The following is a 19,314-nucleotide window of genomic DNA, read 5'->3' on the forward strand; positions in this document are numbered from 1 at the left end:
CCTGCTCCTCTGATGCTGCTTGGCCTGCTGTGTTCATCCAGCTCTACACCTTGTTATCTCAGATTCTCCAGCATCTGCAGTTCCTACTATCTCTGAAACAATTTTAACCCCACTTAACAAGCACTGCCTGCCAGGGGCAGTGTAGCAATGACAAAAGGAAAGGGTGGGGAAAGAGGGAGGAAATGAAATAAAATGGAGTTGGAGGGGGAAATAATGCAATCCAACCCCCATAGTGTTTACCTTCTCTAAAGTTCTCTGAAGTTTTATATCTAGAAGGGCTATCATATACAACTGAATGGCCTTTCCCATCACCAAATCACCTGTGGCGATTTTTCACCTTTTAACCAGCACCTTTAACTCATCCATGTTTCCTTAGAGTTATGTATTGGGCCTGACCATATTCAGCTGTTTCATCAACCACCTTCCATCTATAACAAAGTCAGAAGTGGAGATGTCCTCCAGTGATTGCCAGTGCTAAATTGAACAGTATTTTTGATTCCTCATATACTGAAGCAGCCATGTCCATATCTGGAAACATTAAAATTAGGGCTCATAAGTGACAAGTAACATTCACGCCACACAAGTACCAGACGTGACCATCTCAGAAAAGACAGAATCTATCCACGTTCTCTTTATGGTCAAATGCGTTACCATTACTGAACTCCCCACTGTTGATATCCAGATGTTTACAGTTGACGACAGATTGAACTGGACCAACCGTACAAATACTGTGGCTACAAGAACGGGCCAGAGGCTAGGATTTCTGCAGTGAGTGACTAGTTTCCTGTATCCCTGTTGCTTGTCCTCTATCTATAAAGGCACAAGTCGGGAGAATGATGGAATACTGCCCACTTGTGTGGATGGGTGCAGCTCCAGTAAAACTCAGGAAATTGTATCTTATCCAGGACAAGACAGTCAACTCAACTGGCACCCTTTCCACCACTTTCAACATTCACTCCCTTCATCACCGATGCTCAGTGACCATAATGTGAACATGATGCGCTGCAGCAACTCACCTATGCTCATTTGACAGCACCTTCCAAACTCATGACTTTTGCCACCAGAATGATAAGGGCAGCACATGGTTGGGAACACTGCCTGTTGCAGATTCCCCATTAAACCACTCATCATCCTGCATTTGAACTATATGATTATTCCTTAATTGTCTTGAGGTCAAAATCCCAAAATTCCTTCCCTAACTACACTGTGGATGGATCTACACCTTCAAGAATGCAGTGGCTTAAGAGGGTGACTCACCACCACCTTCTCAACGTCAGTTAGGGATGAGGAATAGATGCTGGCCTAGCTAGTGACACTCAGACCCCACAAATTAATTTAATAAATACTGTGTGACATGTGAACAAGACACCATATATGTCATCAGCAAGTAGTGATGTGTCAGGTAACACAATCATGAACTTTCTCTCCAGTTGATTTTTTTACTGCTTGTTACATCCTAAAATAAATTTCACATTTTTCACTCTAGTTCAGTAGACTCTGTAGATATTCTTTAGGAACATAACAAGTCCGAGAACATCCTAAGTGCAGAATATGTTAATGTAACAGTTATATTTTGTCAAAATACTGTATGTGTTATTTTTATCCACGTGAGATTGTATTTGTAGATTCTACTAAAATCCCAGTGCCCAGAACCAAAGGTGCACTTTCATGGCTTTTTAGGTTTCTTAGATTCCTTTAACTGACAATCAGAAAAAATTCTTGGACTACGCCAGGATTGATTGAGTTTTACGCAACGACACCCAACTGTGAATTTTAACCTCTAAACAAGTGCTGCAACTACTACCAGGTCTCAGATCTGATAAACCACCACAACTTAAGGATCAAACTGAGGATCTTCCTTGTATAAGTGACTCATTGTGTAAGGTATGGAACATCACACCCACGCAATATAATCTCTTCAGCAGTTGGGAGTGAGGCTCTGTTGATGTGCAATAGAGGGAGTTCTACGCTGCAGTCAAACTGTGCTGTGCCTGACCTGAGAGTGCTTAATGCTAGAGCTGCAAAATGGAAACTATGCTACCCTCTAGCACGAAATTCCCCGAAGAACAAGCTAAATATCATCAAGTTATGAGATAATTGTTGGACTCCAAGCAACAAATAACTGCCCTCAGAGTTAATTCCAGGTCTTGCAATTTGCAGGGCTGCCACTGAAGATGTCACGGTGTGCAAGGCTCAATTACTGCTGAAGACTTTAAGCTGAGGGTTTGAGTCAGTGTGACTGACCTGCTCAATGTTGTGGCACTGGAGTGTCTGGAAGCTAATTTCCGAACATGTTGCCGACTGCTGAACTGTGAACATTATCATCAGCACTTTTATCTGGTTAATATACTTTACGGTATATTTATATATGTATACATAGATATCAGACTTGACACTAAATAGAAAATTATTGTGAGAAAAGCAATTGCTCTGATGATTTTATTTTTACACCTGGCACATGCTGGGGAGAATAGGGACTCTTTCCCACTGCATAATCTGCACTACCACATCGATACACAAAGCAATATGAAAACATTCAACAATTCTATTTTAATACGTACACTGATACAATGATATAGTTCAAAAGCTTAAACATCCATTAGGGCCCTTTTCTTGGGGGCGGGATGGGGGTTGTTTAATTCCTTTTATTATGTGCAGATTGATCACCTTCTCATCAATAATTTTCTTCCATCCAAAATGTTCTCCTCTGCTAAAGACATCAGAGTGGAAACTTTTACGTCCATCAAATGCTTGATAGGTACTTGGTTCATTGTGGACTCTCATGCAAAGTTTAAGTCCATGTTCCAGTAAGTAACTCCAAGTTGTCTGACACTAATAGAAATTAGTGTTCTGTCATTTATCAGAAGAATACAAGAAACATAGAAACAAGAGGAGATCATTTTGCACTTTGATCCTATTCCATCTTTCAAATCATGGGTCACGTGCAATCCAATTCCATATTTGTTTATTCCATATCTATTAATACTGTCAAGAATGAATTAGTCTTCAATTTTGAAATTCAAACTGATCTAGCATCTATTGCCATTTGTGAGAAAGAGTTCTGAGCACCCTTTGTGATTGATTGCTGTGAACTGTAATTGTGCCATTGGCTTTTACCTTAAGTGACATGGTGGTACATTATGAGGTAATATTTATGTTAGCTCCTATAATGTAAGAATGAGCCATGGGTAACGTACTATGCATAGATTCAATAGACATTTACTGCAGCTCCTGGTCTACATGTATATTTTACAATCATAGGCATTTCAGTGTCTGTGCAAATATTAAGTTATTCAGGTAAAAACAGTCGCACACTTCAGTCAGTGCGTCATGTTTCAAGTAGCCCCAGATAAGATAGAGATTGAGGCCTTTACACCATATCATCAGGGCAGGACTTAAACATTTAATGGTAGGGTCTTGGGGAGTGTTGCCAAACAAAGAGACCTTATGTTGCAAGTTCATAGTTCCTTGAAGGTGAGGTTGAGGCAGACAGGGTAGTGAAGAAAGCGTCTGGTACACTTGCCTTCATTGGTCAGTGCGTTGAGTATAGGAGTTGGGAGGTGACATTGCAGCTGTACAGGACATTAGTTAGGCCACTTTTGGAAAATTGAGTTTAATTCTGGCCTCCCTGCTATAGGAAAGATGTAGTTAAACTTGAAAGGGTGCAGAAAAGATTTATGAGGATGGTACCGGGGTTGGAGGGTTGAGCTTCAGTGAGAGGTTGAATAGGCTGGGGCTATTTTCCCTGGAGCTTCGGACGTCGAGGGGTGACCTTATAGAGATTCAGAAAATTGTGAGGGCTATGGATAGGGTGAGCAGTCAATGTCTTTCCCCCACTGTCCAGAACAAGAGGGCATAGGTTTATGGTGAGAGGCAAAAGATTTAAAAGGGACCTAAGGAGCAACTTTTTCATGCAGAGGATGGTGCATTTATGGAATAATCTGTAGAGGCAGTGGTGGAGGCTGGTACAATTACATCATTTAAAAGGCATCTGGATGGGTACATGAATAAGAAGGGTTTAGAGACATATGGGCCAAATGCTGGCAAATGAGACTAGATTTCTTTAGGATATCTGGTTGGTATGGACGAGTTGGACCGAAGGGTCTGTTTCCGTGCTGTACAACTCTACAACTCTAAATGACCATAAGAGATAGGAGCAGAATTAGGCCGTTCATCCCCTTGATTTTGCTCCACCATTCGCCCTGGCTGATATATTTCTTTTTTTTATTCACACATGGAATGTAGACATCAGTGGCTGGCCAGCATTTATTCTCTAACTCATTCTCCTGCTTTCTCCCCGTAACCCTCTATCTCTGTTTTAAATACACACAGTGACTTGGCCTCCACATCCCGCTGTGGCATTCACCACCCTCTGCTAAAGAAATTTCTACTTATCTCAGTTCTAAAGAGTCGTCCCTTCACTCTGAGGCTGTGTCCTCGGGTAAGCTCTGTTGCATGTGGAAACATCTTCTCCACATCCAATCTATCCAGGCCTCCCAGTATTCTGCTAGTTTCAATGAGATCCCTCTACATCCTTCTAAATTCCATTGAGTACAGTCCGAAAGTCCTTAACCTCACCGCATATGACGAGCTGTCATTCCTGGGATCATTCTTGTATACGTCCTCTGGACTCCCGCCAATGCTAACACATCCTTCCTTAAACGTGTTTCCCAAAACTGCTCACAATATCCCAAATGCAGTCTGACCAGAACCTTATACAGCCTTAGCAGTACATCTCTACTCTTGTATTGTAGCACTCTTAAAATAAATGCTAACATTACATCTGCCTTCTTAACTGCCAACTGAACCTGCATGTTAATTGCAAGAGAATCCTGAACTAGGACTCCTAAGTCCCTTTGTGCTTCGGTGGTATACTCTTATTCCTATACGAGAAATTGTATTTTTTTGGCACAGTGAATCCACTCAAATTGGCATCATCGTTTGTGGGTTCACAGGAACTCAGCATAGTAATAGCTTCTGATTGGTCTGGCTGCAGCTTAATACAGACCTCGTGAGTGAAATATTCGTCTTTCCAATTCTGTATTGAAATATCAGGAAGAAAAACTACATTCGTAAATACTGAAGTAAAAAAATTCCAAAACATAACCAGAAAAGAAAGATCCAGGATCCAACCAATCTGCCAGTGAAGTAGAGACAGTCATAATTTTGTGGAGAGCGTTGTGTCATCATTAAGAAGAATAATAAGGATTACTAGAAGAATCCATTCTCCTTTTGCAGTCTGGACTAGAGTTCCAGGACTGTGTTTTCCCTGGGTATATTATTTTCTTCATCTATAGTATTTGTATCAAACTGTCTCATTTTTGTGTTATTCATGAATGAACTTGTAATTGGGGTAAGATCATATCGTCATAGTACAGAAGAGGCCATTCAGCCTTCCTTGATCTTATAATCTATGCCTCAACTGATAAAGGCAAGTGTTCCTTATGCCTTCTTTACTACCTATTAACCTGCCCTACTGCCTTCAGGGATCTGTGGATAAGTACTCCAAGATCCTGCTGTTTCTTTGAGCTTCCTAATATCCTGCTATTCATTGATATCCTGCTCTCTTGTTACTTCTTCCAAAGTGCACCACTTCAAAAATTAAATTGGAGTAAATGGGTTAAATTCCACCTGCTACTGATCTGACCAATCCATATGTATCTTCCTATAACCTAAGGCCTTCATCCTCACTGTCAAATACCTAACCAATCTACTTGTCATCCATGAACTTAGTTATCATCCACCCCCTCACCCCAACATTCTCTTCAATATCATTTATTATATATATCCACACACAATAAGGAACCTAGCACTAATCCTTTTGATGTACCACTGGACACTGGCCTCTAGTCGCACAAACAGTCTTCTATCATCACCCTCTGTCTCCTACCACTAAGTCAATTTTGGATCCAACTTACCGAGTTACATTGGTTTTTGAACTCACACAACTGTCATGTAGACATTCCATATTCATTTCCATGGAATTCGTTACCTCAGTAATTTGAAGTTTTCTTGGATGCCAGTTGGCTAAGTGGTCCTTTGCTGATCGCTGGACTAAAACTGATCGCAGTTCTAAAACTGTCTCACTCTTTTGCTGCTTGCCTCAACCTCCTCTTGAAGCCTCCTACTCTTCCTCTTGCAGCCTCCTTCTTCCCCCTGACACCTCTTTCAGCCCTTTCTCTGTCTGCAGTTTTTTTTCTTTATTCATTCATGGGATGAGGGCATCACTGGCTAGGCAGCATTTATTGCCCATCTCTAATTGCCTAGGGGGTGGTTAAGAGTCAACCACATTGCTGTGGGTCTGGAGTCACATGTAGGCCAGACCAGGTAAGGATGGCAGTTTCCTTCCCTAAAGGACATTCATGAACTTGATGGGATTTTCCAACAATCGACAATGGATTCACGGTTATCATTAGATTCTTAATTGCAGATATTTATTGAATTCAAATTCCAACATCTGCCATGGTGGGATTCGAATGCAGGTCCCCAGAATTTTATCTGGGTCTCTGGATTAACGGTCCAGCGATAATACCACAAGGCCATCGCCTCCTCTTTTCCAGGTTTTTCCCCTCCCCCTTCTTGCAAAGCTTCATTCTCCCTTCCTAAGACTTTCTGCTTCCTCCACCCAGGCCTTTCTCTCACTGATGCCCCTACCCATGCCCCAATAGATGGAAATCTCAAATCTAGAGAAAGGTCCTTCCAGCCTTGGCAAAAGGCCCTCCATACTGGTCAATAATGGCTCTCTCAGTGTGGTCTCTGTCGCTTCCCCACCCTCCCATCCCTCCAGACCTCATCCCAACTCATCAGCTCTCAACCATCCCATTAGTTCTTCCCTTAATTCTGTCAGCTCTCAATCCTGAGCTCAGCTCTCTTACCTTCATACCCAGCTGTTGCTTTTCCTCTTCCTCCCAGACACAGGTTTTGAGCCCTCCACTCATCAGAAATAAGTACACACCCACCAAAAAAAATCTTGACCCAGCGTTCAAGCCTTAGACTGAACTCCTTCCTCCTTGGATACAGTTCTCATCCTCCCAAACTCTTTGGAGCTAACATTTATCCCATTCGGCTCAGTTGTCAATACATCCCCATCCCCACCTATGAGTATCTCACCCACTGGACCTTGGCACCCAGCAAAATGTATCAATGACAGCACTGACTTTCTGTTACTCCACTCACATATATTTACTGAGTCTATCAGTGGCAGGTATGGGAGAGAACCAGCCTGTGATAGGAGGAGTGTCTCTTTGTTTCTCCCATTCCTTTACCCTATGAGTGAATTTTCCAGGGCAGTTTTGGGACTTTTGTGCCCTCCCCCACCCCTATGTGTTTTGAGCATTGAGCCCTAGAGACAAATGTAAATATATGTGAATTAGGAGCAAGAGTGGGCTGCTGATTTCTTTGTGCATTGATAGCCCATAAGTACACTTAATAACCCCTGGACCTGAAGGAATCCATTGATGGTGACAACTCTCAGTCCCTTCTGTGCCTCTGTGATGATCTGTTGGTCTTAAAACAGAATGAATGAATGAACGAATTAATTAATTTATTTTCATTCATTCATGGGTTGTGAGCAGCACTGGCTAGGCAAGCATTTATTGCCTATCCCTACTTTTCCTGGAGCAGTTGGTGGTGAGCCTTCTTGAACTGCTGGCTCCTTCACTTAGTGCTTTGAGTTCCCAAGAACTTCCTCTATCAATCCCCAATGTCCAAGCGATGCTGCAGCCTCATATCCCAGAGAATCAACATTGCACAATACAGGCCTCTCAGTACCAACGTTGCCAACTCTGTACCATTAAAGTGGTGGCTAAGTGTAAATCTCCACGAGCATTTATCATGACTTCCACCCCCCACTACGTTATCAATAGTTATACGCTAACATGTCCCAAGCCTCCATTCACCCAATACTCCCAACTGATCGTACCAAGTGGATACTCAGAAAACTGTTGATGAATGCCACAATGAGCTCAACAATTTATTAATTGGAGGCGTGAATGTTGCCAGCTCTCCCCTTCCCCCATCATCTTTGAAGATTGTGTAACCTAGGGTGATCTTCCTAATGCACAATTTTCATAATGTACTTGAATCCGACTGCACCCTGCTGAGCTTTCAAATATAGAGCCCAGCACTACAGCAAAACTGAGGATCACAATATCAGCACAACGGGGTGAATCAGAATCACTGCACATCCTATTGTAAGCTCAGAGTTTTATCAAAGCTACTGTCAACTTCAATGTAAGTGGAATTGTGTACGTAGTCTGGTTCATTCACAGAGTTGGGGTCAGATTATCAAGATGTGAGTGTTGGAAAGGTCACATTTCACTGGGATATTGTGGGATAACAGAAAAGCAGTTGCTCCTATTGTAGACAATTGACTGTCATGTGAATCAATAGCATTTCAATTCAAATCATGCACTAATATGATAGAGGCTAATGGTATGTCACTGACCATCACAACATGTTTCCCCTCCCTCAGCTGCATCTGTTGGCAAGCTGGAATATGTCATAAGAACATAAGAACTAGGAGCAGGAGTAGGCCATCCGGCCCTTCGAGCCTGCTCCGCCATTCAATAAGGTCATGGCTGATCTTTTCGTGGACTCAAATCCACTTACCCGCGTTCTGACCGTATCCCTTAATTCCGTTATTGTTCAAAAAAATATCTACCTTATCTTTAAAAACGTGTACTGAAGTAGCGTCAACTACTTCAGTGGGCAAGGAATTCCATAGATTAACAACCCTCTGGGTGAAGAAGTTCCTTCTCACTTCAGTCCTAAATCTGCTCCCTCTAATCTTGAGGCTATGCCCTCTTGTCCTAGCTTCACCTGCCAGTGGAAACATCCTCTCTACTTCTATCTTATCTATTCCCTTCATAATTTTATTTGTTTCTATAAGATTCCCCCCTCAATCTTCTGAATTCCAATGAATATAATCCCAATCTACTCAGTCTCTCCTCATAACCCAACCCCCTCAACTCCGGAATCAACCTAGTGAACCTCCTTTGCACCCCCTCCAGTGCCAGTACATCCTTTCTTGAGTAAGGAGACCAAAACTCCACACAGTACTCCAGGTGTGGCCTCACCAGCACCTTGTACAGCTGCAACATAACCTCTCTGCTTTTAATCTCAATCCCTTTAACAATGAAGGACAAAATTCCATTTGCCTTCCTAATTACTTGTTGTACCTGCAGACCTACCTTCTGTGATTCATGCACAAGGACACCCAGGTCCCTCAGCGTAGCAGCATGCTGCAACTTTTTACCATTCAAGTAATAATTCTTTTTACTATTACTCCTACCAAAATATATGACTTCACATTTATTTTCATTGTATTCCATCTGCCAGACTTTTGCCCACTCACTCAATGTATCTATGTTCCTCTGCAAAGTTTCACAGTCCTCTGCACACTTTGCTCTGCCACTCATCTTAGTGTCATCTGCAAACTTTGACACCCTACACGTGGCCCCCAACTCTAAATCATCTATATAAATTGTAAATAATTGAGGTCCCAACACCGATCCCTGAGGCGCACCACTAGTCACTGACTGCCAGCTAGAATAGCACTCATTTATCCCCACTCTTTGCTTCCTGTTAGTCCACCAATCCTCTATCCATGCTAATACTTTACCCTTAACGCCATGCATCCTTATCTTATGCAGTAGCCTCTTGTACGGCACCTTGTCGAAGGCCTTTCAGAAATCTAGGTACACCATATCCACTGGGTCCCCATTGTCCACCTTGCTCGTAATGTCTTCATAGAATTCCAAAAGATTTGTCAAGCTGTCTTCATAGAATTCCAAAAGATTTGTCAAGCAAATGTCATAGGATAGTCCTGAATCTTAGGGCTGTATGTCACCAAATTCTCTTCAGATGATAAGAAATGTCAAGTAAAGCTTGTCACAACAGAGCTTCATTATTATGTATTTCAGGATTCATGCTTAATGGATCATGGCCAGTAGTTCTTTGGACCGAATCATTTCCTGAATGAACCATGTCTGCCCAGATCCTAATAACAGTTGCCTGTGTTTAGTGTCACCAATCTACATGTACAAGGGTACTGACTGAAAAAATCTTTTCTTTTGTCCCTGCAAGAACTAAAAATTGTGAGTTTAGACGGGTAAAGATTTATTCTTTCTTAATATTCCACTATCAACATCACGGGGATTACCATTGACCAAAAACTGAACTAGACCAAACACATAAATACTGTGATTCCAAGGGCAAGTCAGAAACTGGAATTTCACCTCCTTACTCACCAAAGCCTGTCAACCATCTACAGGTCACAAATCAGGAATGTGACAAGACGCACTTCACTCGCCTGGATGAGTGTAGCTTCAATAATCCCCAAGAACTTCAACACCCACTTGGACAAAGTGGCCCGCTGAACGGCACCCCATCCATCAATTTAAACATTCACTCCCTCCATCACTGACACACAGTGATAGCGCGGTATACGATCATCAAGATACACTGACGTAACTCACCAAAGTGCCTTTTATAGCACTTTTGAAATCCATCTAGAAGGACAAGTACAGTTGATACAAGGAACACCAAGACCAAATTAGATGCCAGGCTGCACACCATTCTGACTTTAAATTATATTGACATTTCTTCACTGTTGTTAGATCAAAATCCAGGGATTCCGTTCCCAACAGCTCTGTGAGTGTCCATACAATGCGTGTACTGTGTAAGGCAGCTCACTCTCACCTTCTCAAAAACAATTATGGATGCTCAACAAATGTTAGCCTTGCCATGGATTGTCAAGTCCCATGAAAGAATATAAAATCTAGTCTCATGATTAGGAGAGAGATTTCACATTCTGCTGGAACAGATAGTGGACTTGCATCATGATTCTAATTCTATTATTAACCATAACATTTGCAGTTTTCTAAACAAAGTACAAGCATTTGTACAAGGGAGGGTGCAGAGACTGGTCAAGCTGAACTTTACATTGAGAATGACAAACATGTGAAACAGTTGTGTGGAACTAACGCTAGATCGGAAAGACTTGAATTTATATAATTCCTTTCACAATCTCAGGATGGCCCAAATTGATCCACATCTAATTAAGTAGATTTTTTGTAATTGCAGTCAATATTATAATGCAGAAATTACAACAGGCAATTTGCACACTACAAGATCCGACAATGGCAATTAAATACATGACTACTTCAGTGAACGTGGATTGAGGGATACGTAATGGCCAGGAGACCAAGGAAAATTTCCTTTCATTTCAAATTATGGAATCTTTCCCATTTACCTAAGAGCGAATGAGAAAGGAGGGTGTCAGTCTAATTTCTCATCCAAAAGAAAGCACTTCTGGCAGTGGCATTCCCTCAATACTGCACTAGAGTTATCAGCCTAGGTTAAGTGCTGTCAGTCTTAGGACTGGGACTCGAGTCAAGAAATATCTGAATCAAAAATGAGTGTTCTATCCCTAAGCTACAACAAGGGAGATAAAATACTTGTGAGTTTTCACATCCTAGGATATAATAAGTTGAGGTTGACAAAAATATGTGATATCCCAATGGATGATAAATTTTAAGCAATTCACTGAGCCCATTTGGGGGATAGTTTGTAGTTGGATCCTTTCATCATTTAGCTTTGCTGTGACACAACAGTCCTTAGGTATTCTCTGTGTGGTGTTACTTGTCTAACATAATAGACTGCTGGTGAACCCATGAGGGTTAGAGCTGAGGCATCTGAATTTAAGAAACATCTTCCTAACATTGTAAAAAAGAAGAAAAAACTGCAGACTTATGTGTAACTGAAATATGCTTGGTTAAGCATGAAGAGAGCTGTAAAAATGAGAAAAACTGATTAATTTAGCAGAAAAATGGGACAAAAAGTGAGGGTAACTATAAGGGGATTTGTTGAAAAGGTTTTGCACTTTTATTTTAGGATTTTAAGCTTTGAGAAATTAGCTTATTTAAACTGTTTGTACACAGCTATGAATCTGTTTAATCAGCAACTTTAAATTGACAGACCAATAACAGATTTACTTTTTCACTTCCTCTACCCACACTCCCACCCCACATATTTAAGCTTAAAGCCAGAGTTTTTTTTATCTAACCTCCCAACTACTGGATTGTCATTTTAGTGATTAGGAAATGTAGCAGAATTTCAAGATTATCATAATTTCTAACAGCAATTGTTGTAAATTGCTTTCCTGAGGCAGCAAGAAGTGTACACGAATGGAAGGAAGACTGGTTTTCGTGATGGACTGGGCTGCGTTCACAACTCTCTATAATTTCTTGCAGTCTTGGGCAGAGCAGTTGCCATACCAAGCTGTGATGCTTCTGGATAGAATGTTTTCTGTGGTGCATCTATAAAAATTGGTAAGAGTTGTTGTGGACATGCCAAATTTCCTTAGCCTTCTGAGGAAGTAGAGGCATTGCTGAGCTTTCTTGATAGTAGAGTTGACATACATGAACAAGGATAGGTCATTGGTGATATATATTCCTAGGAACTTGAAGCTCTTGATCACCTCCAGCTTATGCAGTCCCAAGTTTGAAGTAAAACCATAAACAAAAACAAAGAACTGCAGATGCTGGAAATCTGAAATGAAAACAGAAATTGTTGGAGAAACTCAGCAGATCTAGCAGCATCTGTGGAGAGAAAGCAGAGTTAAACTTTTGGGTCCTGTGACGCTTCTTTAGAATTTATTGTAACTGGGAAAATGTGGTATATAAGCTGAAGATTGGAATGTGGGGGGAAGAGGTGAAGAGCCGTTTCTGGCACCTCCCATGGAATGCCATCACCAGGCACATATTTTGCTTCCCTCCCTTGTCAACCTTCTGCAATGACCATTCCCTACAGGACACCCTCGTCCACTCCTCCTCCCCAACACCTCCCAAACCCCCACGGCACCTTCCCATGTAATCGCAGAAGATGTAACACCCATCCATTTACTTCTTCCCCCCTCACTATTCACGACCCCAAACACACCTTCCAGGTGAAGGAGCAATTTACCTGTGCTCAATCTAGTCTACTATATTCACTGCTCACAATGTAATCTCCTCTACATTAGGGAGATGAGACGCAGACTGGGCGACTGCTTTGCTGAACACCCACATTCTGTCTGCAAAAGTGACCCTGACCTTTCAATTGTATGTTGTGTGACGCATCACCATGTTCCCTGGTGAACATTTCTGTCTCGGGCTTGCTGCAGTGCTCCAGTGAAGCTCAGTGCAAGCTGGAAAATCATCTCATTTTCCACTTGAGGACCCTACAGCCTTCAGCATTCAATAACTTTAGGGCTTGCACACCGTCTTTCATCTCCTTAACTCACCCACACACTCCAGACCTTGTCATCACATGGGCTGCTTTCATCACAACCAAGCCATCTTCATCTGTTAGCAGCTTTTCTTTCTCCCCATTATCCATCCCTTTGTCTGCCCAACAGGCTCTCTCTCTCTCTATCATTTACTCCTCTTCCAACCTGTGTCTTCAGCATGTATACCAACCTTATCCTAGCTACAGTTAGTTCCGAAGAAGGGTCACTGGATCTGAAACATTGACTCTGCTTTCTCTCACAGATGCTACCAGACCTGTCCACATCTGAAGTGATAGTGTCCAGGATGTTGCAGAAAAGGTGGTTTGAAAGAGTATTGCAGATGAAGGACAGTTGATGTGGTGGGCTCATGTTGGAAAGGCAAGGTTAGCAGGGGACACCTGAAGAGGAGTATGGCAGATCCTGGGGGAGTCCATGATTTGAGGGCCTTGATGGGGACAGGTAATTACCTTTGCCACTTGGGCCCGTGAAAATTATTTTGATGGATTCCTCCCCTGTCTGAACTCCTGCCATCATCCTCAGAATAGCAGTTGGGCAGTAAGTAGCACTTAGGTAGCCAATTAAATGACTAGCTTGGGGAGAGTGTAAGCATAGTTCCCTAGGCCTCACTTGTCCACCACAAAATTTCAGGTTGGCATGGGTAGGTAGGCATCACAAATTAGGCTGTCTGAAGAATATCATGTGTCCCTCATCTGGGGATCTGCTAGCAGGGGCCCTAAATATACTGCCCATGGGTTTGTGAAACAAGCCCTGTCTGCTAACAACAAACATATTTCAAAGCTTGAGACTTATACACAACACCTCTTGATTTCAAGTTTCCCTTTACTGCCAAAGTTGCAAGTTTCATTTTTGACATTTGTTGCCCTCTTTACTGTTTCCTCCCTAACAGCCACTTTTTGCGATTTGCACCTATGACAGAGAAGCCTAAATGGACCAAGCCCATTCCTACTTCTGTTCTTGGTTGAGTACCAGGAAATACCCCAATGTGGCCATTTGTACTTAGTGTCTACTTAACCTCTGCTATATACAGCTGACCTCTTCTTAGTTGCTTTGATCTCTGACTCACTGAAAAAGTACATTAGATCTTGTAGATCAATGTCTCCCCACTTCTCTATATTTTCCCTATATTCCTCAATCTCTTAGGTGCACAAGGAAGTTCTGACCTCTTGAACTCATATATTGATATCATTCCTTCGTAACTTAAATTGCCACTTTATTATCCTTTGGGAGAAAAATTCTCCCTTTTTTCTGCTTGAATCTAATTTGGTAATTATTAACTTATGTCTCTGGTGTCCCCACAGTGAACAATTTGCTGCAGCTCTCTTCAAGATTGAACTTAGGGGCACCTTGAGATGTTGGAGGCCACATTCACGGACACACAAGTTTTATCAGGTTATTCAATAGATATAAATTACAGGTCCATGTAATGTTATCTGGATATCAATGTCATTTTATAGAGGCATGGTATCACAAATTGATATCAAGTTTACTCTTGTACGTGCAGACCTGAAGGTTTTTCCTTTATTCAACAGACTCTGCTGGCTTGTCACACCTGCCTCGAGATGAGTGCTTCTAATGATAGGATCCTTGATCTGTGATGCAGGTACAGCATGGAGCTGGAGACAAATCAGGAGAAGCCCCAAGAGCTTCAAGTGACATGGTGGGCTGTTTAAAAGGCCTACTGCAGCTCTCTGGAACTTATAATTTCCCATGAAGTTGGGACATAACTTATAGTTCACAGAATTCAAAGAGACCCTTCAAACCTTTGAAATGAATGTTCAAAATGCCTTACCCATAGCACTCAAGCCTCCTACATGGACTCTCCATTCCATTGATACCAAGTGATTCTCCCTATCCACTGCCAATGGCAACTCATACCCTCTAAAAGTGTCAATCAATCAAAGAATCAATGATAAAAACTGTAAGCACTTGACACTTCTTTAGCTTCTGCAAATATACATTGAGCCATCGACAAAGGAAATTACAGAAAAAAAACAACTCATTATTGCACTACAGTACTGTCAAAGAAGTAAAGTTTTCATTTCTCCCAGCAATGACAATAGAGATACTCCTTTTATAGAGTCTGAACTTTCAGCCATGCCACATTACAGGGTTATAGCTGCAGTAGTACTTTTAAGAAGATAGTCGTGAAATGGTGTTTTTTTTAAGCAATTCCACATATGCCACTGTTACTATTTGGGGCATTAGTTCTGTACAATGTGTATTTTAGATGAATGGGCATTGAAGTGCTCAGAGGATATATGTGAATATTAGGGATGGGCTGGAACATGAGTTGGTATGGAGGGTACAAGGGGCATAGTGGTTGATGAGAAATTAAAGGAGTGAAAGGCAAGGGGGCCTAATATGTATACAGACAAGTGGGGAAATATCCTAGAGGTCTATTGCAACCAACCTGTCTCAACACTGAGCAAGCCCTGTGGCTGCCTTTGGTTCTAGTGACAGTGTTTTAAACATTTCTGCAAGACTAGAAAAGACCATAATTTAATGTATTTATCAGAAATGCAGCACCTCCATCAGAATAGCACTCCCTCATTACTGCAATGAAATACCATAATGCCATAGAGTTATACAGATCTACCACATTGAAAAAGGTCCTTCAGTCCAGCCAGTATGCACCAGTCAAAAACAAACACCTAACTATTCTAATCCCATTTCCTGCACTTGGCCCAGCCTTGTATGTTTTGGCATCACAAGTGGACGTCTAAATACTTCTTTAATGTTATGAGGGTTTCTGTCTCTACCACCCTTACAGGTAGCGAATTGCAGATTCCCACCACCCTCTGGGTGAAAAAGCTTTTCCTCATATCCCCTTTATACCACCTGGTCACTCAGTCTGAGCCTATCTGGATGTGCCCAGCATCCCTGCCATGCATTGTGTTGCCTTGCCTTTTTCGCTTTTCCCCTCAACCAAAGATACCAGACTCATGACACTTTTGTCTCGCTTTGCAATTTAGTGCAGACACAGAGCCAGACAGCTTGTTATCGTTGTCAGTAGGTCTCAGACTAGACAAGAGGGATAGCCTATGGGCTGAGAGTCCTGGCACAGTAAGTGAAGGTCAGCCTCCAATACCAGTCCAGAGATTTCAACGTTGTCTGAGAGTTGTTCTCATAAGGGTGAATGTTAGGCAGCCACTACCTGTCTTGAGTCTTTCTGGACTATCGTGGGATAGTTTGCTCATGGAATGAGAAAGAGGGAGGTATTATGTAGGATGAAACTGTTACTTTGATGTAGGTAGGGAGGTGTCCCACGCAAGCGAGTAGGCATCGCTGAGGTCATGCAGGGTTAATGGTGTCAGGGGTTGGGAAAGGTGAGAAAGAGTGGGGATGATGTTCCAGGCTGAGAACAATAGGGCATGAGCCTTGGAGGGATGTGGCTGCAGTAGGAGAGATACAGTGAGTGTGAGATATCAGAAAGAAGGTGACAGCACTTGCACTAGTGGAGTGAAGAATGCCATTGTTCTTCTTTAGGATTTCTGTGTATTTCTCCAGATGCCTGAGACTGCACTTACCTGGGTGGTAACCCTGGACAATGCTGGCGTGTCTAGTGTTGTGGGCTCCACTGATGCTGGACTTGAGGTTAGAGGAAGACCCAAGACTACACCTGCTCCTCCAGCAAGACTTTGTGTCTGCAAAATAGGGCAATAGATATCTGGTAAGTGGCGAGTAGTTCTGCGAACAGCATGTGGTAAGATGTGGAAAGAATTGGAGAGGAGAGATGCCATTGTGATGGGGTATGTAGTTAATAAGGCATAAAAACCGAAAGAACTGTGGATGTTGTAAATCAGGAGCAAAAACAAAGTTGCTGGAAAAGTTTAGCAGGTCTGGCAGCATTTGTGAAGGAAAACACAGAGTTAACGTTTCGGGTTTGGTTCTGAGGAAGGGTCACTGGACCCGAAACGTTTACTCAGTTTTTTTCCTCACAGATGCTGCCAGACCCTGCTGAGCTTTTCCAGCAACTTTGTAGTTAATAAGGCATGTTTGGTAAGATACATGAAAACATGCTGGGCCCTTTGGTGAGAATCCCCCCCAAAAAAACTCAGTTAGCCAAATAAATGTAAGATATCGCTGCTCCAGGTGAACCAAAACTTAAACTTGAGGATTTCCTGATCTGTATGAGTTCAGCCACTCACTTCTGTATTTGTGTTTATTGACTAAAGTATTGGCATGTCAAAATAATATTAATGCATGTCTCTGCCATAATGGAGGCTGGAGTTGTAGATTAGAGCACAGAAAGCACATTTATTAAGTATTTTGGCAAAAAAAATCTGTTTATATTTAGTGGTGGTGACATAGTAATGCATCTCATTGCGTCACAACCAAAATCTGAGAAAATAAGGCAAAATGACATCAAGTCAAAGAAAAATATGTTCAGAGTAGTGATTAACAGCATGGGCAAAGAGGAGGATCTTCTAGGGTGCTGAAGGTATGACTTTAAATAGTGGAAGGGAGATGAAGGATAAGACCATAAGACATAAGATCAGAAGTAGGCCATTCGGCCCTTTGAATCTGTTCCACCACTCAATAAGACCATGGATGATCTGATAATCCTCAACTTGTCTTTCCTGCCATAGCCCGTAAATTTTGATTCCCTTACTATCTGAAAATTTGTCTATCTCAGCTTTGAATATACGCAAAAGTGACACAGTCCTTGAGGAATTGTAGGGGCTGCAAGAGACATAGATAAAGAAAGTGCTGAGGACATGAACAGATTTGGTGATAACTTTAAAATTAAAGTATTGCTCAGTGGATAGCCAATGGCTGAACAGGTGAAGATGCATGTTAGGACATGGATGATGGAGTTTTAGATGAGCTCATGTTATGGGACATTTTTTGTTCAACATATAATCAGAATGACAAATATTGACCAATTCTTATTCACTATCTCAACGTATCAACAAACAGCAGCACTTACCACAGCAGACCAGAAATCTGATTATACCTAACTAAATGTGCACAGTTTTGGGCCCCATATCTCAGGAAAGATGTACTGGCCCTGGAGCGGGTTCAAAGGAGGTTCACAAGAATGGTCCCAGGAATGAAAAGCTTAATATATAAGGAACTTTTGAGGACTCTGGGTCTATATTTGATGGAGTTTAGAAGGATGAGGGGAGTTTAATTAAAACTTACAGAATACTGAATGGCCTGGTCAGAGTGGATGTTAGGAAAATGTTTCCATTGGTACGAGAGACTAGGACCCTAGGGCACAGCCTTAGGGTAAAGGAAAGACTTTTCAGAACGGAGATAAGGAGAAACTTCTTCAGCCAGAGAGTGGTGAAATCTATGGAATTCACTGCCACAGAAGGCTGTGGAGGCCAGGTCATTGAGTATATTTAAGACGGAGATAGATAGGTTCTTAATTATCAAGGGATCAAGGGTTACGGGGAGAAAGCAGGAAAGTGGGGTTGAGAAACTTATCAGCCATGATCGAATAGCAGATCAGACTCAATGGGCTGAATGGCCTAACTTCTGTTCCTATGTCTTATGGTCTTATGGCCTTAAATAAATGTATTGATATCAGCATTAGTACAGCACCTTACTACACCATTTGAAAGATTTCACAAAAAGTGTTTCCTAGTAACTACGTAAATGAACACAGTTCACGTTGTGCTAGTGGCTTTTCACAAACTGCACAACACTGTATTGGTGAAACAGATATTAGCCAGAACTCCCTGTTTATGCCTGAGATATGTCCATCCAAATAGTGTCACAATGAAGGACTGGTTACGGTGATTACAAACAAATCCAAGGTTTAGCAGTCCCAAATGTGTTAAGTTTCGTTGGGGGAAGGAAGAAAAAGAATGAAAGCCTGAAATTTACAACAGAGAGTATTCAAAGCTACAATTCACTGCTGAAAACTGCATCCATAGCCCTTGCCTCGAGGGGTTAAATTACGACCTACGCTAACAAGAGTGCTGAGCATTGCATCCTTTGATTTTCTTAAAGCTTATGATCGTATTTCTCAGCCAGTAAGATCACTTGAGTAACCAGCATTTGCAGTTTTATTA

The sequence above is a fragment of the Rhincodon typus genome, chromosome 4, assembly GCF_021869965.1.
Source record: "Rhincodon typus isolate 14 chromosome 4, sRhiTyp1.1, whole genome shotgun sequence".
NCBI lineage: Eukaryota > Metazoa > Chordata > Chondrichthyes > Orectolobiformes > Rhincodontidae > Rhincodon > Rhincodon typus.